At 39.6% G+C, this 23,367-nt stretch overlaps 1 protein-coding gene across 1 annotated transcript in view; it reads right to left on the reverse strand.

Moving 5' to 3' along the window:
* Positions 1–22,605, reverse strand: part of ELOVL5 (ELOVL fatty acid elongase 5) — a 91,449-nt gene extending 68,844 nt beyond the window's left edge. Inside the window, exon 1 of the mRNA XM_044005391.1 lies at positions 22,451–22,605. The gene's annotated coding sequence lies outside the window, so the exon portion shown is untranslated. The remainder of the gene's footprint in view (positions 1–22,450) is intronic.
* Positions 22,606–23,367: the final 762 nt, after the last annotated feature.

Here is a 23,367-nt window from a genome sequence, read left to right on the forward strand (position 1 = left end):
TAGAGCTTTTATTGTGTGGTAGTTACCAGGTGATGTTGATTAGAGGGATAGGAAAGTAGAAATACAAAACAAATAGTCTTAAGTCTAAGCTTAGTCTATATTCCGTATAAAACTCACCAAAAGCCCAAGGCCACCTTTGGGGAGAGAGAGAGACCGAGTCAAGCACGTGCTGCTAACCACGAGCCAGGCCGAGTCCAACTCCAGTCCGCGTCTGTCTGTGCAGCGCCAGTCATCGGACCAGGAGAGCAGGCAAGAGCCCCCACTTCCGTTCTCTCCTTGCCTTTTAAGCTCGCACCCCGGAAGTGGAGTGCTTAGCAGGCGGACTGGCGTGGATAGCTCATGCTGTTGGTCTCCTCCCCGAAAGGGTGGTCCTTCAAAAACTGGCATCTCTCCATTATCGCTAACTGACTGTTAAAACTTTTTACCACATTCCCCCCTTTTGCTCCTCAAGAAACAAAATGTTTCCTTGACGGAACAGTAAAAAGAATATAATAACTATTGCTAACTAATAATATGTGAACAACAATATAGAAAAGGAAGAGAGGAAAGTTTTGTTCAGAGGGGCGATTTTTTTTGTCCTCATGAACAGACACTTTGACATTAGTCTTGTAAAGGGAGAGCCTCTGCAGAGAGTACATGTCACAGATAGTATATATTATAACAGAAAGGAGATAGTAAAAACTGACAAAACAAAACAGTTCATATAAAGTCTCTGAGTTCTCTTGTCTTCTTGAAGTGGTAAGATATCATCAGGAGGAAACTGGATTCTGGACTCTGGTCTGGAAAGCTGGATTTTCTTCTTTAACTGTTTGAATTGCTGCATTTTTACTAAACCTTAGCATAGCATTGTTAACGACCAAATTAATAAATTCCATTACAGACCGAAAGAATGCAAATAAAAATAAGACCAAAAGACATTAGAATCCAGATTAAATTCAATAACCAATGATAACACATACTTTCCTCTTCTTAGGAGAGTAGTGGTATATTATGGGTAGAGAATGTTGCATAATCTCTCAAATGCAGTTAGTTACTCTTGTGGTTTCTTTTGCCTAATTTTTTTCCTTTGTTTTAAGTGACATTAAAAAAAAGGGAAAACCAAAACATTTTAGTGTATAGAAATAAAGAGACACCACTGATGGACACTTAGAGAAAATAATTCTTAGTTATGATGACCAATGTGTTGAAATTCATTTTGTCTAACTGAAAAATGTTTCAAAGCAAATTTAAAATCAGTTGCATTGATGTTCAATGCTGCTTTTAATTAATAATGAGTAAAATAAAATATGATCAAGGACTTGATCACCAGGAACTTAGCCTAACTTTTCAGAGCTTCATTATGTTAGCATCATAGGATCTCAGAATTAAGAGGCCAATGTAGCCCATTCCTTTCAAAACAAGCATTCTAAAGGACAAAAATCACCCTAGAGTTGGGTCGCATTATCTTTAGTCTTGCTTATCTGACACAGATTCCATAGACCTTTAGGTTACATACAGAATCATGAATCTAGAGCTACAAGGGATCTCATCTGACACACTTCTCTCAGAGAGATTAACTGATTTGCCCACAGTCACATGGAGTGTAAGGTAAAGTGAAATTATACACATGTAGTGAGATGGTATTAAATAGAACAAAAACTAGGTAACTGTAATCACGACACCTTTCTAGCTTAGTTAAAATACCAGGAGTAAAACAGTAGCCTAAATTAAGGATACCATAAAGAACAGGCACAGCCACAAATACACACACCCCAAATTCCCTGTGTCCTGCAGAAGAGAAATTCTTAACCTGGAATCTGCCAACTTGTGTTTTTAAAAAATATTTTGATAACTGTATTTCAAAATATTGTTACCTTTGTAACCCTAAGTATTCTTACTTTAGGCATTTAAAAATATCCTTCTGAGAAGGGGTTCATAATTTTCAGACAGCCAAAGGGACTCATGATATAAATAAGGCTAAGAACCTTGGATCTAAGGGAACTTAACTGTGATTAATTAAAGAAGAATGTGTTGAACTTCACAGTACTCTGCTGACAAGAATTTGGTCCAAAGGTCTCTTGGTCTCTTTAACCATCAATCAGTCTCTTGCTCTCCCTCCCTCCCCGAGGGAGGGATGACAAATACATTCTTTTTCAGAAATAATCATCCCAATTCAGCTCAATTTTTAAACACAAGCACAGAAAAGAATGCATGCTTCCGGCAATACAACCACAACAGAACTTTCTTCTTTATCATTCACCAAAATCCTCTCAACCCAAACATTTCAGCTATTTAGAGATACAGAACTGAACAAGTCCAATGAAATTTCATTTTTTTTGACTGAATCCTGTTATAACAAAATGTCACCCTTGCATTTTCCACTGCCCTCCTGCCATCACCAAATATGAGTCCATGATTATCTCTTCAAGGTAGTTCACAATATCAGAGTGTAAGGAATCTTTCCAAACTCCTTTTAAATAGCACTTTTATAATTATCTCAGTTTATCCTCACAACCACCTTGGGAAGGTAGGTGCTATTATTATCCCCATTTTACAGATGAGGATATGGAGGCAAAGAGAGGTTAAGTCATTTCTCCAGTGTTACACAGCTAGTGTTTGAGGACAGATTTTAACTCAGGCCTTCCCAAATCCAGGTTTGGTGCTCTATTCACCGAGTCATCTACCTGCCCCCAAATGAAAACAATTACATACAAATAAGATACATACAGAATAAATTAGAGATGAGGACAGTTTTGTTAAATTTATACTTTTTAAATATATACTTTTTAAAAAATGCAAACTATATAAAAATCAGTTTTATACATAACTCTTTCCCCATTCTTTGAAAGTTGAAATGTTCTTCTTTAAATATTTGTCAAGTTCATGATAAAAGATATAAATTTATTTGAATAAAAATATAAAATCTCTCTACCCCATTACCTTAGGATAGAACGACCCTAAGCTTCTTTCTTATTTTCTGGGCTTCTATGATCAGTCACCCCACCTCTGTCCTCACTTCACCCCCATAAAATCCCAGATCCTCAGGCTGGGAAGCAAAATGGGTCTCTTTCCAAACTGAACTTCTTTTTGTGGTCCCTTCTCTTTCTCTCACACAAAAAGCTTACTTGAGATTCTCAGATGTGAAGCTTAGTGGTAGAACTGTGATAACGGACATACTCTGGGGCCAATGAAAAAGTCTTGAGGCTGCTTCTTACTGAACAGAAGAAAACCCTGAAAGACACTGGAATTATGATCAATTTTTGGACCAATCCTGATTTCAAAGAACAGGTAAAACATGACATGCCTCCTCTCTGCAGAAAAGTGGAAAATGAGGCACAAGTGGTCAGACACAGACCCATTGCTGGCTTGTCAATTTGTTTTGTTTAACTGTAGTTAGACAGGGATCTTCCCCGGGGGAGGGGTGGGGTGATAAGTTTGGTTCAAGGGGGTCAATGGAAAGTGACAAATATGTAAACAAAACAAAAAAAAGAGCATCAATAAAAATATATATATTTGTAACTTATTAGATGCACTTTCCCTTTCCTTATTTCTTAAATGTCTCATTCTCAGGTTCCATTTCCCACTCGGGGGAGACAATGTTGGCTTTTCTGACTATAGGTTTCAATGTAAAAAGCACCTTAGTGATATCAGCTATTTCCTCCCACTAACAGAGGTCATGTCAGGGTATCAGAATGTAACCTTCCTTCCTCTGGTCCCTCAAATGGCTAGAGGACAAACACCAATTCACAAAAAGAGAGACATTTCACCTTTCTAGAAATGCTTTCCATCACCCAGGAAAACAATAATCCTTGTTTCGAGATTCGCATATGTTGTGAAGCAATGAAATAATCAAATGAAAACCAACAAACAAACAGTGTCAGGCTACTGGTACCAAGCAAACACCTGCATTTTTCCTTTCTGAGAAATGTTGTTTGACTTTTTAGTGCTGAAAATTATTACAGAGAAACAGACTATCTCACTAGGGAAACTTTGATAGCAAGAAAGACCTCATTAACATTCTAAATTCTAGGTCAGCTCACAGTTCAAGGAAATACAGTAGAAGCTGGTGGGTGGACCAAGTTAAAAGACAATCATCTTTTATGGTTATCATAGGCTTTTACTCATTTCCAAATACATGTACATTTAGATCCACTTTAAAGCAAGGTTTGCCTGTCTTTAATCAACACAAAGGGCAGAAAAGAGGGAAGAGAGACAGTTTAGCTGGATTAAGACAGGAAAGAAAAGTAGAGGCTCTTCATTGTATCATTTGATTATTAACATGGTTCTGAGGACAGACTCCAGAAACCACATACTAAATCTCACTTAATATTCATTTTTCTCATTTCTCAATTTTTACCCCTTTGAAATGTTCTACATTAGCCTTTTCTTCTTTTTAATAAGGCCCTATAAAATAACAAAAAGAATAGCATAATCCAAAGACCAGCCTATTAGAGAATCAAGAGACCTGTGTTCTAATTCAAAGTTTCTTCAACTCTAGGTCACAACCCCTTATAGGTGAGAGTAACTGAATAAGAGGGTTGAAAAAAAATTGGCAACAGTAAAAGGTTATATATATCTGTTTTATATACCTATATACCCAGTTGGTAAAAAATTTCTTGGGCGAAAAAGGGTCACAAGTGGAAACAGTTTAAGAAGCCCTGTTCTAAATGAATTTTTGTCATTTGATAATGTTGGGACCACTTCGTCAGTTTTATCCTCTATACAAGGAAGAGAGTGGCCTAGGTCCCTGCTGAAGGTCCCTTACAACTCTAAAAAGATAAGGATCTTAAGTTACTTGTGGCAGATACCATTGAGTATGGAGGAAAGTACTGGGCTACCATACATATGATCCCATCAGTGGTAGGAAGAAGAAGCAGAATGGCAATGATTAGTGATTGAATGGTGGAAGGGTGGAATCAAAGATTAGTTTCTATGAAGATTCATTTCTTAAACTATATATGTAAAATGTATGCAATACCTATTGTGCCATAAGAAATTATGGAGACAGTTTTATCAAAATTATACTATTATTGTATTATGCAATAAAACTACTATAAAATACTTTCAAAATACTTTGAAAGACAAAAAAATTTGATCAATGCAATGACCAACCACCATGATACCAGAGGACAGATGATGACACAGAAGTTACTGTTTCAATAAGCAGAATGTAACATTTAAAAAAATATAGCAAATGAGAGGATGTTTTGTTTATACATGTTACAAAGAGTTTTGTCTCTTAACAGTGGGGGTACGGAAAGGGAGGAGAAAAAATGCTTATTAATTTTTAAAAATGTAATTAAAACAGAGAGAACAAAAAAGGAATTACTGTTATTTTACTTTGTTACAAATACATTCATGATGAAGGATACAGGAAGCTGATTAAATAGTTCTTTTATTCACAACATAGTTATTCAAAGGAAGATCAGATTATAACAAATGAAACACATCAATAGGGTGTTTGTTGTGTTTTTTTTTATAACAAATGGGAGAACAGGCAAAGGCTCTTTTAATGATATAATTCCTCTGCCCTTTCTCATAGGATTTCGAGCTGAAAGGGAATACAGAAATCATTTACTCCAAATCCTTCATTTTACAGATGAGGAAACTGGAGCCCTGAGAGTGTTTCATTGAGATTTGCCCCCAGTATCACTCAGTCAGTAACAGGGTCAGGATTTAAACCTAAGGGGCCCAGTGGATAGAGTTCCAGGCCTTCAGCCAGGAAGACTCATCATCCCGAGTTCAAATGTGGCCTCACACACTATATGAACCTGGCCAAGTCACTTAATCCTATTTGCTTCAGTTTCCTCATCTATAAAATGAGCTGGAGAAGGAAATGGCAAACCACTCTAATATCTTTGCCAAGAAAACCCAAATGGGGTCACGAAGAGTCAGACATGATTGAAAAATGGCTTAACAACATCAACTCCCGATTCCTAGTCTTACAACAAATACTCTACTCTTACCATGTGTTAATGGTCATGAATTTAAATAAAACGAAAAGTCTGTAATACTAAGTTACAAGTTAGTAAGTTTTTAAAACCAGGAAGGTCATATTAATATCATAACACCTTTATATGTCCTGTATTCTAATCAAACTGGACTGTTCACCATTCCATAAACAGTGGCATTAAAATTCCTAAAAGCATTTTCTTTATTCAAGTCATTCTCTACTATCTCCCATGCAAATCTTCTCTATCAAGGTGTAGGAAGGTGGGAGCAAACCCAAGGGCAGCACCAAGACACAGAACAGCAAGAAGGCCAGTTTGGTTGGATTGTAAAATGTGGAAAAACACATAATAAGCCTGGAAAAGGAGTCTGGAATCAAATCATGAAGGGCTTAAATGCCAAATAGAAGAGTTTGTATTTGACCTTGTAAGGATCCACAGTTTACTGAGTCACTGGAGTGATGCGGTCAGACCTGTCTGTGCTTTAGGAAAATCAACTTCAGAACCACAATAACATTGTAAAAATGAATAACTCAGAAAAAATTGAGAACTTTAATCAATATGATGACCAACCATGATATGAGAGGTATGGTGATAAAGGATTCCACCCATCTCCTGTGACAGGGACGTGATGGACAAAATATGCAGAATGAGACAGGAATTTTTTTTGGACATGGCCATAGTGTGCATTTGTTTCCTTGACTATGCATAGTTGTCACAGTAGTTTTGTTTTTCTTTTTTTTTTTCCCAATGAGGAGGAGGGGAAGGTGGGAGGAAAAGAAAAAAAAGTTCTTGTTAATTAAAAAAATTAAAACAAGAAAACCAAGTATTTTATGTGGAGGATGGATTGGAGATGGGACATATTTGAGGTAGAGAAATTAATTGGGAGGTAAATGAGGTAATAAATTCCTTTTAGGCAGCTGCTATTGTTCAATCACTTTTGACTCTGTGACCCCATGTAGGGTTTTCTTGGCAAAGAAACTGGAATGGTTTGGCATTTCCTTCTCCAACTCATTTTATAGATGAGAAAACTGAGGCAAACAGGGTTAATGACTTGGCCATGGTCACACAGATAGTGTCTGAGGCTAGATGGGAACTCAGGACTAGATGAAACTTTTTGACTCCAGGTCCAGCACTTTACCCACTGTGCTACCTCATTGCTCTCTTTAGAGGCAGCTAAGCTTAAGTCAAACTCTTAGGAAGGTAAAGTGCTACGTAAATGGGAGTTATTAGCATGTCCCTACAATATCTTGGTCTTTAGTATCTCATAATGCTCCCTTAGAGGTTCTGAGACTGGGAGTCTAGTGTGACAGTCTAGATGCCAGTGCAATCATCTTCCAGGCTGAAACATATATTACAAGAGTAAAAGGCATTCTTGTCTATACAGTGAGATCTGCCCAAAATGGCTTGCTTCCCACTTCAAGGTAGATATTTCCAGATTGGAGAGAACTAGGCCCTTTTTAAAAGTCATTTAGAATTTTTTTTTTAATGAACAAACTATAGATAATAACTGGGAGAGGCAGCTAAGCCAAAGGCTTTTAATCAACATTTTATGCTGTGCCCAAATCACTCATAAGTCTTAGCTGATTACAGCCTGATGAGGTTACTTGAATATGCAATTAAATTAGTCATGTTCCTCTAAGCTCAAGGGTGCAAAATAGAAGCAACCTAAAAAACCCTAAATAAATGCAACCCCAAAGATGGAGAGTCACAAATACAAGTTACATTAAACTTTTCCTAAAAGAAATATTAGAGTATTTCATTTCAAACCTTGAGGAGCAGGGTGCAGGGTTAGGGTGAGGAGAGAGAATAATCCTATGTATTAATCTGAAGGACACAAATCACTTTCTTCTTCCAACTCAATCTCCCTTCCTAAATGTTATTCAAATCTATGTGCTGGTTTTCCTTTTATAAAGCAAATTTAAATATCCTACAGAGCCTCATGATTCTTCAAAGAAGCAAGGTCAAATGCTGATAAAATCATTTCATAATTTTAACAAGAGTTGTTTTAACATCTACTCAGATTCATAGAAAACCTACTTAGTAAATTATGTTGGAGAAAATATAGTCTGGCTATCATAACACTGTTAGTATATCCTAACAACTGAAGAAGCTATGAGAAAAACATAGTAACTCTGGGGTGGCAAAGACGCGGAAGCTAAGGGGTATGTGTCAATTGAGGAATAGCTGAAAAAAATTATGGCATATTCACAGAATGTAATAGAATGCTAATATGGTGGAAGAAAAAACCACGAAAAGGCTAGTTTCAAAGAAACCTTTGAAGCTTTGTATAAAATGAGCTAACCAGGAGAACAATTTATATGGCATCAACACTGTGAAATGATTCTGAAACACTTAAAAGAAATGACCAAGTAATTAACAACCACGATTCCAGGGACCAGATGAAAGCTGCCCACTATCTGATAGAGAGGCATCGGATTCATTTGTAGAAGGGGACATTTTTGGACAGAACCACTGTGGGGATTTCTTTTGTTTGATTACCTATATTTGTTACAAAGGTTGTGTTAAGGCTCTCGGTATAGTGCTTAGTATATAGCAGATGTTACATGAAGGGAGAAGAGAAAAAATAAATGCCTAATAATTGGATAAAATAAATTCGAATAAAAAAATAATGTCATATATTAAATAAGTAGTAAATTATGCAATTAATTTTGAATGAATACAGTATATGTATCATGACAATATTGTTGGTCTCTTCAGGCTGAGAGAATTTGAGAATGAGTGTGTACACACACACACACACACACACACACACACACAGACGCAGGCTAGTAGTTTGGTCCTTTGAATTTTCAGAATCTACAATGCTACAAATGCGTAGAGGTTTAGGGCCTAGAATGCAGACTTTTCAGCCATAAAGCTTTCCCACAAAATTGTCACTGGCAATTTGGCCAGAGCTCCCCCATTTCATATTCAAAAAGAAACAATCAGGGCTCTGAAAAAATTTGGAAGGTATGAAAAAGCATTCAAAAACCATCAGTATCAAAAGATAATTACAAGTGTCTTTATTTCTTTTTTTTTCTTTTGGCAGGCAATGAGGGTTAAGTGACTTGCCCAGGGTCCCACAGTTAGTAAGTGTCAAGTGTCTGAGGCCAGATTTGAACTCAGGTACTCCTGAATCCAGGGCCGGTGCTTTAACCACTGTGCCATCTAGCTGCCCCCTCTTTATTTCTTATATAGATTCAACATGTAAAGAGAGGAAAGGATGAGAAAGAAAAGAAATGCAAAATTCATAAAGCAAAGACAGATAAAAAGTTCTATATCCAAAAATTTTACAAGTATAACACTTACAAATGAAACCTATTTCCTAAGGTATGGGTATAGGAGTTGGGGGAGAAAATAGAAGGAACTTTTAATTTGCATGTACATACTTAAATACTTCCATTGATATGTGTGGTCTTCAATTTGAGGACTCCCTCCCACAAATAGTCTAAGTCTCAACCCATCCAGGCCACCTCATCTTGTACCACTCTTCCTCATTATTCAGGAATTCCTTCTCAAAGGATCCACCCAGCAGACTTCCTCTAAATGTCCACTGTGCATGGATTCCTCCAGTACATGCAGTCTCTATCAATTATCCCTTGCTCGGCCAACATGACTGGCCCTGCCTACAGACTGGGGCCAAAGATTCACTCTAGGGCAAATTGGGTACAAAGCTTTCAGGGTAGAATTCAGCTTAACTGCTTAAAAAACTGCTTTAAAAGATTATATTATCACCATCATTAGCAACCATGATTCCAGGGGCTTTAGTACTTTACATTTATAAAACACATAAACACATGATCATGATCTTACTAGAACCCTACCAGAAAGTATTATCCTCATTTTTTTAGAGAAGGAAATCGAAGGACTTGGGACTTGAATTGAGGTTTTCCAACTCTTTTCTACTAGACCATATTGCCACTCAAGTAACTGACTACGTTGCTACGATAGGGATACACCGTAAGAACTGTTCTTACCTTCCCAAAGCTTCCAGTCTAAATCAAGATGATCACTTAAAAGATGTGGCGCTGAGAAGCCATTTGTATTAAACACAGATTTCCAAAAAGCTGAGATCAGTTAAAACAAAGGGCAAACAGTATCTACAAATTTTCCTTCAAAAGTGAATTTCCTCTATAGGAGAGCAATGCAAAGAGTGCCAAAAGATAGGAACAGAGGTGCCTGAACACTCCCCGTAGGGATAAGCACACCAGACAGCTATCACACCCTAGGGAAGCAAATGAATAATTACTGCATTTGGTATCCTGAGCACCATTCCTTGGGGAAGGAGAATTTCATAACAATCGCTTTACAGGAATAATTCTTGGCACTGCAGAGTGGAAAGAACACCAGATCTAGAGTATGGAGAACTGGTTTTGAATACCGGCTCTGCTTACTTAAAAAGCTATGTGTTCTTGGACAAATTATTTTTACCATTCTGAACCTCAGTTTCCCCATCTATAATATCAGGGGATTGCACTAAATGCTCAATGAGGTCCCTTACTAACCTATAATGCTATGATAGTAACAGAAGATAAGGACCAGGTTTTAACAAGATGGTGTTGAGAGTGAAGACAAAGGTGGGAAGTGCAAATTCATGAAGGTAGGGAGAAAGTCATTGACATTATACTATATTGGATGGGGGGAGTTTAATTCCACAGATATATCCATAACTATATCTCTGTCCTGGGAAAGCTATTCTTTCCTTTAGGGTCTAATATCACTCTAAAAGGAGATACTACCCTCTTGAATCTCTGGGACCCTGGGCACAGTCACTTAACCCTGTTTGCCTCAGTTTCCTCATCTGTAAAGCCAGCTGGAGAAGAAGGGGTCATGAAGAGGAGGACATGACTGAAAAACGACTAAATACACCCCCTAAATCTCAGCCACTTAGGACTGCCAAAAAAACAAGAGCAAAGGTCTCTGCAGAGCTTAATTCTATCCTTTCTAGAAGTGACTCTTCTTTTAAAAGCACCCGCTGAAGCTCCACTAGAGGAGGCATGGAATTTGGTTGGCTATTTAATGTTTCTAAAAATGTACCAGTCAGATACTTTCTGATACAAGGCCCATGTGATTATAAAAACAAATAGACACAAATCAACTAAAAATGTTCCCACAGTGGGAACATGCCATAGTTCAGTAGGAGTTGAACAGCTTGGGAATGATAACATTTAGGGACTAGTCAGGTGGTGTGTTCTACTATGGAATGGAAACTTCAAATTAGGTCAGATCTTTTTCATTTTCATGTACCATATAGTTCCCTGGGACAGAAAATTTCCTCTTAAAAAAGCCCGTTAGTAGCAGCCTATTACTATTCTTACTACTTCTGGCAATAAGTTTCTTTTTGTTTAATTTCTTTTTGATTAATTCTGCTTTTAACCTAGATGATGATTATAAACAAGTCAAGAAATACAAATAAGTACATTCTCTGAAAACCATTAAATAAAACAACAGTCCACTTACACTTTGTTAGCAGAAATAAAAGGCTGTATCTTACCTGTGTCTTTTTTACTACTCGAATCTAGAACCTCAGGTAACATAGTCAGTCCTTTTTGGTCTCATTATACAGCCCTGAGGCATAAGGGATGAACTGCTTTGGAAAAGGATGGCACTGCTGAATGCTGACACCAGATGCCATGGCAGTATTCAGACATCCTCCATAACAACTGTCTTAGAAGGCAAGTTATAGCCAAAAATTAAATGACATGGGACTGGGAGGGTAGGGAACCAGGGCTTATTGCATTCATAATAGCCTCTGCTTTACGGCATTCCACAAGGAGTTGATGAGCCAGCTTCTGGAAATGAGAGATGAGGGGGCCTTAGGCTCTGTTTCCCTGAATGCGAGTGCAAATCTTAATGTAGTGACACAAAGTCTTTAAACTGTCTGCTGAGCCAGAACTGAGTATTCATACAAAAGGTACCACAAAAAAAAAAAAAAATTACCCATTAGTGACTAAGCCAAGAAGTGCTGTGGGCGTCTGGGTTGAGGAAGGAGCTTGGCCTCTCTTAGTCTGTCACCATGTGGCTGTGAACACATGGCCGAAATGTCTTCTCTCTGTTATGCTTATTCTTTCCTGGGTTTAGTTGGAAATAGAATTAACTAGGTTACAACCTTGTGAGTTTTCAGAGACCAGAAGAGCCACCAGAGGTCCAGCAATCATTATCCATGGTAGAATCTGTGTCACAGCAGCTGAGCTCAGTGAGCCTGGAGGAGCGACCTGCTTGACCAATCCCAGAAGTGAACTGACCCAGCAGCCACTTCTCAGAAGTGAAATTGTTAGTCATTACTTTAGGTGTAAGCCCATACAACCCAGGGACCAAACTGGTATGTAAAACAGTGTACAGGGATATTTCCATACTTATGTTCTTGCTATATTTTCTAAGCAAGGGACAGCTAGTTGGTGCACTAGATAGAGCACGGGCCCTGGAGTCAAGAGCACCTGAGTTCAAATCTCACCTCAGACACTTACTAGCTGTATGACCCTGAGCAAGTCACTTAACCTCAATTGCCTTAAAACATCCGGGACCAATTCCAGTCCTCCTGGTTGTGTATCTTGTCCCTGGACCCAGATAGCTTTGGAAGAGAGTGTGAGGTTGTGACCTTGCACAGCCCTCCCTCCCTTAAATCCAATTCAGTGCAAGTCATGACCTCACCCTGATGTCATAGTTCTTTTCTAGAATGAAGGACAAACAACAACTGCTTTCTAAGCAAACATCAAATGATCAGCTGGCCAAACTGACATTGGCAGGATTAATAATTGGTTAAATGATACCAAAAGAACAAATTAAATGGGGGCTTTTGTATAATAGCATCAGAAAACTACCCTCAGCCTCTCAGGGTTACCCCCAAAAACTCTGGAAGAAAACATAGCAAGCCATGTGTCCTTGGCAGATTCAACCTAGTCTAAGTCAGAGTGTAACTTGTGAAAATGAACCCAAATCCTATGCTCTACAAATGTTATATATAAAATACTACTTTAAAAAGTAAATTCTTATGATTATTTTATTACTTGAGGCACTGGATTAGAAGGAAGTTGAACTACCTGTGATTTTGAAGAAGTTACTTCAATTAACATTTATCCAGTGCTACTATGTAGAAAGCACTGGGTACTAAGATGTAGGGACACAATAATAAAATTAAAATCAGCCTGAAGGGCCTTACATTTTAATGGATGTTTAACATATCTGACTATTTACTCAAGTAAAAATGAGAGGGTTAGAATGAATGATTTTAAAGGCACTTTTTAATTCTAACATTCTACTGATTTTCTGTGGGTTGAGCCAAATTACAGAATTGTTTGGACAAGTAATTTTTCTCTTTTAATTTCAAAAGAAATTTTCCCCAGGCAACAGGGTCCAGGACAGAGGATGTATCAAAGAGAAAAAAAAGGCTCTGAAGATAGAAGAAAAAAACAAAGCCAAGAACCGAGGCTTTGTGGGATTCTTCCAACTCAACATCATGGATCTATAGAAAAGAAAAATGAGCTATAATTTTTAAAATGATAACGACAGAAAAAAATAGTCACAGAATCAAGGAATGAAGAGGAATACTAGGGGAGGAAAGGACAAAATATTTGATAGTTCAGATCTGTCTCTAGTTTCAAACTTGCATTTCCAACACACTGGCCATTTATATATGGATGTCCAACCAGAAGTTCATACTTACCATATTCAAAACTATAATCATCTCCACATCATACTTCCAACCTCTCCTGAGTCCAACCAGAGCATTCTGACCTCTGTAACTGTTTTTGTTTTTTGGGTTTTTTTACAGGGCAATGGGGGTTAAGTGACTTGCCCAGGGTCACACAGCTAGTAAGTGTTAAGTGTCTGAGGCTGGATTTGAACTCAGGTACTCCTGAATCCAGGGCTGGTGCTTTATCCACTGCGTCACCTAGCCACCCCCTGTAACGGTTAATGGTACCATTAACCTCTCACTTTATAAGGCTCTAAACCTGGATATTCTTCTGTTGTTCCCCCCTCCCTCCCCCCTTTTTACTCTTACATCCAATCAGCTGCCAAATCCTGTGGATTATTATTTTTTTTTCCCACAACATCTTTGGCTTCACTCTGCAACATTCCATTCTCTGTGTTCCAACTACAGTTCAAGGCTTTCCTCATATAATGGCCTGGAATATTGCAATAGATGGATCATCATCTACAACATGCCACCTAACTTTGGGTATACCCAAGGCTTTGTCCTGGGCCTTTTTTTTCTCTTCTCCTTCTTGGTAATCACATCAGTTCACATGGGTTTAATGACTTTCTCTATGCTAAGGACTCCTAGACCTATATATATATTTCTGGCCCTAGTTGCAACAGCTGCCTACTGGACATTATGAACCAGATATCTCATTGACATTTATGTAATGAAAACTAGCAATTATACAGCACTTTAAGGTTAACAAAGAACTTCGCAGATATTTGATCCTCACCACCTTTTGAGATAGGTACTATTATTATCCTCAATCTTATAGATAAGGAAAATGAGGTTGACAGAGCATAAGTGAATGCTCAGGGTCACACAGCTAAGTGTCTGAGGCAGAATATGATCGTCTTCCTAATACCAAGACCAATATATCAAATTCAAGTTTTCCAAAACAACTAATTTTTCTCCTCAAACCCAATTCTCCTTATGAATTTTCCTATTTCTAATAAGAGCACTACCATCTTTCTGGGGCAGCTAGGTGGTACAGTGGAGAGTCAAGGCCTGGAGTCAGAAAAACTGGAGTTCAAACTTAGCCTCAGCCACTTACTAGCTGTGGGACCCTGGGCAAGGCACTTAACTTTATTTACTTCAGTTTCCTCATCTGTGAAATGATCTGGAGAAGGAAATGGCAAACCAATCTAGTATCTTTGCCAAAAGTCATGATGAATTCGACATGACTCAAACAACAACAAAAACCATCTCTCTAATCACTTGGGTTCAGAATCTTAGGGTCATGCTTAAATCTTCACACTCTCACCCACATATCTATTTAATTGCCAAATCTTGTCATTTCTACCTCCATCTCTTGGATCTGTCCCCTTCTCTTTAGTTCAGGGCCTCATTGCTTTTTACCTATACCACTGCAACAGACTCCTAATTGGTCTCTCTACCTTGTTTCTCCCCTATACAATCCAGCCTTCACAAAATATGCATCCATGTCCCTCCACCATTTAATTCAATAATATATAATAAATATTTATTAAGCATTTACTTTGTGTCAGGCACTGTGTGCCTGATGATACAAATATGGAAAAATCTGTCCTTAAAGAGCTAATAATTTAATGGGAGGGGACAACATGCAAAAGAAAGCTGGAAAGGGGGAAGAGAGGAGGACGTGGAAGGTGACTGGCATATAGGCATGGTGGAGAAACCAAAATAGCCCAAAATGAATGCAGCAAGGTGTGATGGAGGGGATATGTGAGATGTCAGACCTGTTCCCTTCTTAAATATAGTTTAGGGGTCTGGAATGCCCTCCTTCCTCAACTCTTTCAGAATCCCTAATTTCTCCAAAAGCTCAACTCATGTATCACCTTTTACACAAGGTACTAATCCCTTAGGCTACTAGTGTCTTTCTGTCCCTGCTCCCACCCCAATCATCTTTTATCTTTTGGCATAGACTCTATATCTTCCTGGGAGACTTTAAGCTCTTAGAAGAGAGACTGTTTTTAAAGAATCATAGATCCAGAGCTGGAAGAAACCCTTAGAGACCAAGTCCAATCCCCTCATTTTACAGATGTGAAAACTGAGACACAGAATTTAAGTAACTTGTCTTGAGTCACATGGCTAGTGTCTAATGGCAGGATTTAAACCCAGGAGTCTTCCTGATCTCTCTACTATATCATGCTGTTTCCCCAGGGTCTGGCAAATACAAAAATGCTAATAAATGCTTGTTGACTGATAGTTCTTCCACCATCTCCCAATTTATTTCACACCTTACTGTATAATTAAACTTCCCCAAAGGACATCCAATGGTCAAGTCAATCTCCTGCTCAAAAACTTTCAGTGGCTTTCAAATAAAGACCAAATATCCTAGTTTAGAATTCAAGTGGCACCTGCTTCATGTCACTTATCCCCATCATTTAACCTAAACGCAACCAAACCAGACTAACCCTTCCTGAACATACTATATGCTTGCCTTCCTCCATGCTACTATATAGTTCTCCCTCAAGCCTAAGAAGCCTCCCCTCTCCTCACTCCGAGTTAAAAATGCTACCCAGTTAATGCTCCCTTTTCAATGAAGTATTATTATTAAAAATAATTATGGGCAGCTCGATGGCGCAGTGGTTAAAGCGCTGGCCCTGGGTTCAGGAGTACCTGAGTTCAAATCCAGCCTCAGACACTTGACACTTACTAGCTGTGTGACCCTGGGCAAGTCACTTAACCCCCATTGTCCCGCCAAAAAACCCGAAACAAACAAAAAATAATAATTATAATTTTCACTTTGAAGTTTTTCAAAACACTTTCCTGATCTCCTGAGTGAAAAGAAATCTTTCCATTTAATTCCCATGGACCCTGGTTTTAAACTCTCCTAAAATGTGTATTTTCTACCTTTGTGTTACAGTTATTTTTGTATAAGTATTGTCTCTTCTTTCAGGGCAAGATTTGTCATATATTTACCTGAAAGTTCCTTAACACTTAGCTCAATATTGTACACATGTAAAGTTGCTATCTAGCTAAACTGTCTAAAATATCTAATGAGTGGTCGCCAATAAATTATAAGCTTTAGCAAGAGTATTTAAGTATTTATTAAAGAGCATTAGGATCTAATGATCAGAGAGAAAGGTAAAAATCTAACTATTTCAAAGAGATCCCATCATCCAACCTGCCATGGGGAGGTCAGGAACAAAAAGGCCCAATGCTTCCTTCTTCCTCCCAGAACCCTCCTGTGAAACTGTCCTGTCCCCCTTCCCCCTCCCCCCCAGATTTGATTGACAGTACTCACGAGCAAACGTTAATTCCTGACGCCAAGGAACTGACCTTCCTTCTAAACCGCATGGCTTGCCCTCAGACGCCTTCTCCTCATGGCAAAGCTTTCCTACAGTAACTCTCCAGCACTCCAATTGGTGTCACTCCAATTGTTACACACACACACACAGGGGAAAAAATTTTGCTGAATGAATGTGTTCGTGACATTCTGCATGTCAAAACATAAAATAAGTCATACACTCAGAGGTCCCATGCCTGCACAGACCAAAGCTAAATGAGTGACAGAGATATAGAGAAATGTGGCCTAAATGAACCAACAAAGTAATAAATTTACTATGATTAATAACAGTAGAGTAATATTCTCATTTTCTGTCATGGCTTAAGTTTATAAAAACCTACTTCTAAGGAGTGGAATAATCAATTATAGACACACACAAACTTGGAAAAAATAGGAGAAATCTAAGTGGAAACTTTTCTAAGAGGTTTTATATTGTGAAATATACACACATGAACTTTGATAGCTTATGTTGATTCATATTGTCATGAGTATTAAAAAAAGTAAAAGCATAATCTGCTTCTTTTTATTTACATGTGAAAGAATTTGAGGGAGCTGGAGAAGGAAAATGGGTAAGGATAGACGAAGAATGTTCCAAGCATATTTTTTTTTTTTTTTTTTTTAGGCAACGGGGGTTAAGTGACTTGCCCACGGTCACACAGCTAGTAAATGTCAAGTGTCTGAGGCTGGATTTGAACTCAGGTACTCCTGAGTCCAGGGCCGGTGCTTTAACCACTGTGCCATCTAGCTGCCCCCCCCAAGCATATTTTAAAAGGAATATATCCAAGCAGCATAGAGGTGTTTGAAGATGGGGTTGGAAATTAAAGAAGGCTTGATGCTGGGAGGGTTATCTATCATTGGATGACAAAGTCAGGATCCAAAAAGATTCTGACAGGCTGGAATGTAAGATGAAATTTAATGATATAAATGTAAAGTCTTACAACTTCACAAGTCCAAGGTGACTACGGAGAAAGTTATGGTTTTAGTGGACTGCAAAGTCAATGAGTCAACACTGTAACATTGTTTTCAATTTTTTCTCTATGAATCACCAGTGCCTGGCACATAGTGGGTGCCTAAAGCTTACTTACTGATTTTTGAGGCTGAAAAAACGAAAGCAACTTTAAGCTACGTTAAGAGAGATATAATATTAAGCTCATGGAAGGTGACAGGCCACTGGTCCTGGTCAGACCCTATCTGGACTTGTGTTCAGTTCTAAGATACCATAGTTTAGATAGGATGCTGATGAGCCTAGAGAATGTTCAATGGAGAAACGAGTAGGATGGTGTAGAAAATGGTAACCATGACAGGAAGATGAGTTGAAGGAAATGAGGAGAAAAGATTCAGGGAAGGCATGATTTGTTATTGAGTCATTTTTGGGATGTGCCCAATTCTCTGTGACCCCATTTACGGTTTTCTTGGCAAAGAAACTGGAGCAGGTTGCCATTTCCTTCCTCAGGTTATTTTTTTTACAGATGAGCAAACAGGCAAACAGGGTGAAGTGACTTGCCCAGGGTCATACAGCTAAGTAAGTGTCTGAGGCTAGATTTGAACTTAGTTCTTCCCGACTACAGGTCCAGCAGACTGCCAGCTAACTGCCCCCATGATGACTTAAAGAGCCATCACCTTAGAAAAGGACTTAAACATAGTTTGCCTGGCACCAGATAACAGAAAGAACTGCATTGGATAAAAACTACAAGGAGACACATTCAGGTTTGGTTTAATAAATAATAATGGACAACTCATATTTATATAACACTTCAAGGTCTGAAAAGGGGATTTCCTTACCACATCCTCACGGGGTAAGATGAGGAACATATTTAATGACTCCCATTTTACAGACTGAGAGGTTAAAGAGTTTTCTCATGATCACACAGTAGTGTGGGGTAAACAGAATTAGAACCCAAGTTTTCCCACTCCAAGTCAAAACTTCTTAAAAATAACTATCCAAAAGTACTATGGGCTCCCTCTAGAGGTAGTCGTTTTTCAGGTCTCAAGTGAAAGCTGGATGATTACTTGGGGATTCTAGTTCTGGTACCAGTTGTACTGAGAGACCCTGTGCTCTCTCTCAGTGAGGGGACTGTTTTCAGTAGCAAACAAAGAATAGGTAGGAAGGAGAAAAGATGGCTATTCCTAGATAATTTGATGGGAGAAAGCTTTAGGCGAAGGGGGAGGGGGGGAGAGGAGAAATGGCAACACACCTAAGAAGATGAGGCCAAAGCAACAGTCAAGAAAATAATTTTGTTAGAAGCATGAGAGACAAAAAAGGGGCAAATTTAGTCACTGATAGTATCTAGCCAAAAGATCTGCCAGGAGAAATGAAGATATTCGGGCTGCCCAAAGGGGGAGAACTTTATTTGTTGTGGATATTAGAACACAGAGGATAAAGAATGATAGATAACTGCAAAGTTTCATGCTTTGAGGTTCATGGGTGAAATTTTATCTTCCTTCGGTACCACACAAGCTGCAATGTAGAGAAAGAAATAAACACTTCTACTCTGAGCTAATTCAGGTTAGTAGGCAAAAGGGTGGATGAGGAGAGAAAACAGTGCCTGAACAAACACCAGGCAGAGACACTAAGAGATCAAGGGTGAAAAAGGTGGTACCAGCCGATCTCAGAGTGAGAAGGCACTTAAGAGATAATTGGTCCAATCCCTTCATTTGACATATGAAGAAAATGACCCAGGGAAGTGACCAGCCTCAGGGTACAGTTGGTGGTATAGCTGAAATTAGAAACTATATTCTCCCCTTAATCCAGTATTCTTCATACTAGAGAAGACGAGTGACTACAATTTTCTACAAATGTCAAGAGGTAAAGATAAAGATAGGTCTTTTTAATCTTATCTTCCAAAGTGGATTCACAGAGGTAAAGAAATCCAAAGGTAATCTAACTATTTTTACTCTCTGAATCAAGAATCTCCAATGGTAGTTTTGAAAAAAATACGTTCATCTAATTCTACTCTGACCTGTACTCCCCAAATTAAGTGTCTTGGGGTTTTATTTTTATGAAAATGGGAAGGAAGGAGGAAAAGCTTGTGTGCAGTCACAACAGGTATACACTTTGCAAGAGTACCAGTAATCTTAGCATTTCTTTTTGGTTTTCACCTTCAGGCAAAAGACACAATTGTCTTAAATTATTTCTCAATAACTGTCAACCAGAGTTTTCTTTTGGACTAAACTAGATAAACAAAACTAAACTAAACTAAATACACAGGAGAGGAAGAGGCAAACACCTAAGTAATAGAAAAGAAGTTAAGATCATATTCTGAAGCAGGGATTCTTGTAGTGATGCTTCTCTGGAGAATCACAGATAGTGTTTAATGAGCTAATTTTTAAAGATTCATTTGGGGTTAGGCAGAACAAATCTAACTGCTTTTCTACATGACAGCCTTATAAAGTGACTCAACTATCATATCCCCCACCCCTCAGTCTTTTCTCTAAAGTAAGTATCTCCAGTTCCTTCCTATATTCAAACCCTTTATTTTCCTCATCATCCTGCTTGCTCTCCATTGAACATGGTCTGGTTTGTTAGTATTTGGTACCAGGAATTGAACTCAAAAATCCAGATGTGGTCTGAACAGGGCAGAGTACAACTGGACTTTTTACCTTCCATGAGATGAGCATTAAATCCTCCAGGGGTTTTTTTTTGTTTGTTTGTTTTTTCGCTTCTGTGTTATAATGTTGACTCAATGAACTAAACTTCCAGATCGTTTAAAATGTTTTCCATTTAAGACATAAAAAGAAAATTAATGCCCACCTGCTCCTTTGCAACAGTTCAGTGAAAAATTAGTAATTAAATCTTGTAGTTAAATCTTAACTTTCTGGTTAACTGAAGAAAGTATGAACGGAAAACAACATCAAGAAACAAGACATCTGCAAAGTTGGAGGGACCAGGTCGCAATGTTGCAGCTCTTCCGTCTTTTCAACGCTAGCTAATACAGCCCTTCCTGTAACTGATCCACTTAAGTCTATCTCACCACCACCAAAAGCGCTGGACTCGCTACTCTGCCTTTATGCCTTCCCACCCGGCTAATAAACCACTCACCGAATCCCTCAATTGTACGCGTTTCTGTGACCTGATTTGGACAATACATACTATACTCCAGATTTGCCACCTGGACCTGAGTGGGAGGTGAAGTTAACTCACAACTTAAAAGGGGAAATTCTAACCTTTAACTTGCAATCACACTCAGCATATACAAGACAGACGAAAAGATCTAGTACACAGGTTTGGGGCTTTGGGGAGGGGGGGCGGCAAAAGGAAAAGGAAAGGGGGTTTGCAGGTAAATGCTAAATAAGCTGTTTTTCTTTCGAAGTTAAAAGGACACACTCCTCCTCCCGTCTTCCCTCTCTCCCTAGCCCCCTCACCATCCTGTAACTCAAGTTTCCGAGCAACCCTTCCTTCCCACCCCTTCCTCTCTCCCTAGAGGTAGTCTGCCCTAGGCTCATACACACAGCCAACCAGCTCCCGCCGCTCTCATGGGCTGATGTTGGGGGGTAGACGGGGTCGGCAGCGAGGCTCTTCACTGCCTACCTCCCTAAAACAGCTGCCTTTGCCGCTCCCTCGGAGCCACCCTGCCTCTTCGGCCAGTCTCATCCTTCTCACCACTCATCACAAGGTTTTAAAGCCGTTCCTATCTGGTTTTAATAAAACCAAAGCCGTCCCAGGAAAGCAATCTTTCCACCCGGGTCCTGGGGGAAGGGCGGCACACACAGGCACGCGCACACACAGGCACACACCAACAAACAGACCCCCCACCCTCCTAAAGCCCCGCTTGGTTTGCTAGGGAGGTTAAGTCACGGGGCGAAGGAGGCTAAAAACCTAACATCCGCCTCTCTTCACGGCCCTGAGAGCAGAAATGGACTCAAGCAGCTGATTTCTTCTTCTTTTTGTCTCAAGCTTCTGACAACAGCAAGGGAAACCCTACTCCAAAGCGTCCCCCCTCCTTCTTCAACATTTGTAAATCCACCCAAACGGAAGCCGCAGCAGCAGCAACAGCTCCCCCGACCTCCCCTCTGCGAATCCATCCAAACCCGGTCAGCCGACCTACCACAGAGAACCCTATCCCGCCCCGCATCTAGGTCTCTTTGCAGAGTCTGTGCATCCACACAGAATCTGTTAGGTGGAGAAAAACAGTAGTCGTTTCTACTAGCCTAACAGGTGCGATAGGCATCGGTAGGGAAAAACTCTTAAGCTCCAGGTTCCGAATAAGATTGGAGTAAAATGTAGCAAAGCGGGGAAAGGGGGAGGGGGGAGAGGAGAGAAGAAAACCCACATCTACCCCTTGCTCAGCCACCTTCCAAAAAGGCATACTTTTCCATGCCCGAGAAGGCGGCCGAAATAAAATATAGCTAGCTCTTCCAACCCACAGCGGTGGAGCGGGAACAGCTGCATTCATAAGATAAATCACTCTCAGACTCGGTCCAGCCTTGAGACGAGGGACAGAAAATGTAACGCTAGAAGGCAAGCCCCTCTGCTTCCTTCATTTTTTTTTTTCATATCTGCTATGGCAGAACAGAGCTCCGGGTCGAAGTTTTCTAAAGCTAATAGCTTACCTCCTTAGATCGAGTGGCAGCAGCTTTGCGAAAACAGCAACAGCTACAGCGGCGGCAAAAGCTGGAGCGGACAGCCGGCTCTTTCAGGCTGTCACGCTAGAGCCGAAGAGGATGTGGGAGGGAGGGACTAGGCAGGGAGGAACCACGAAGATGAGGAGAGGAGGGAGTTGGGTACCTACAATAAAACGTGGGCTGATTGTGACGTCACAATGGCGCGATGGGCGAATAGGAAGCCGAATTATGAATCAAGTTCTATGATGTCATGTGTCACTAAGGGCCAATCCAGAAACAATAGAACTTTCGTGATTGTAAATTCGAGAATCCGAAACGGTAGGGATGGGGGGGAGGAGGGTTGGTCCCCTCTAGTTCACGTGTCTACCGTCAGTTTTAGCTGCTTTCTTCCCAATAAGCCTGCGTGGAAAGAAGAGTCTGCGCAGTAGCAGCAATGAAGTTCTCGCTGCCCTAAACTCTTTCAGATAGTCCTAATCCCAAAGAATGCCGGATTGTGTTACTGTTCTAGCAAGAAGCTCACCCTTGTACTGAGCATGCCTAGCAGAAGGGCACGTTTCTAGCGCCCGGACAGTACACCGCTACTTCGGGCTTTTAGGAGAAAGCTTTGAATGAACAAGGAGTCAGGCGAGAGAGAATGGCTTTTTAAATCGCAAAGGGGCAAGGACGTCAAGGAAAGGTGGAAAACATTGAAAAAACGTCTGGTGTTGCCTTGAGGGGTTTTGTTTTGTCTTTTTTTTGGGGGGGGTCTGATTTGTTTTTGTTTTTTGAGACGGTTCTATAATGGATATTATTCTTTGGGTGGAGGAAGAGGAACACTCGACAGGATGGCTAGGATGATGGAAAGGTAGAGTATCCTTGTGGCTGGCAAATGTGGCCACTTCTAAAACAGAATTGGGCCCAGGGTC

Source organism: Dromiciops gliroides, chromosome 4, assembly GCF_019393635.1.
Source record: "Dromiciops gliroides isolate mDroGli1 chromosome 4, mDroGli1.pri, whole genome shotgun sequence".
NCBI lineage: Eukaryota > Metazoa > Chordata > Mammalia > Microbiotheria > Microbiotheriidae > Dromiciops > Dromiciops gliroides.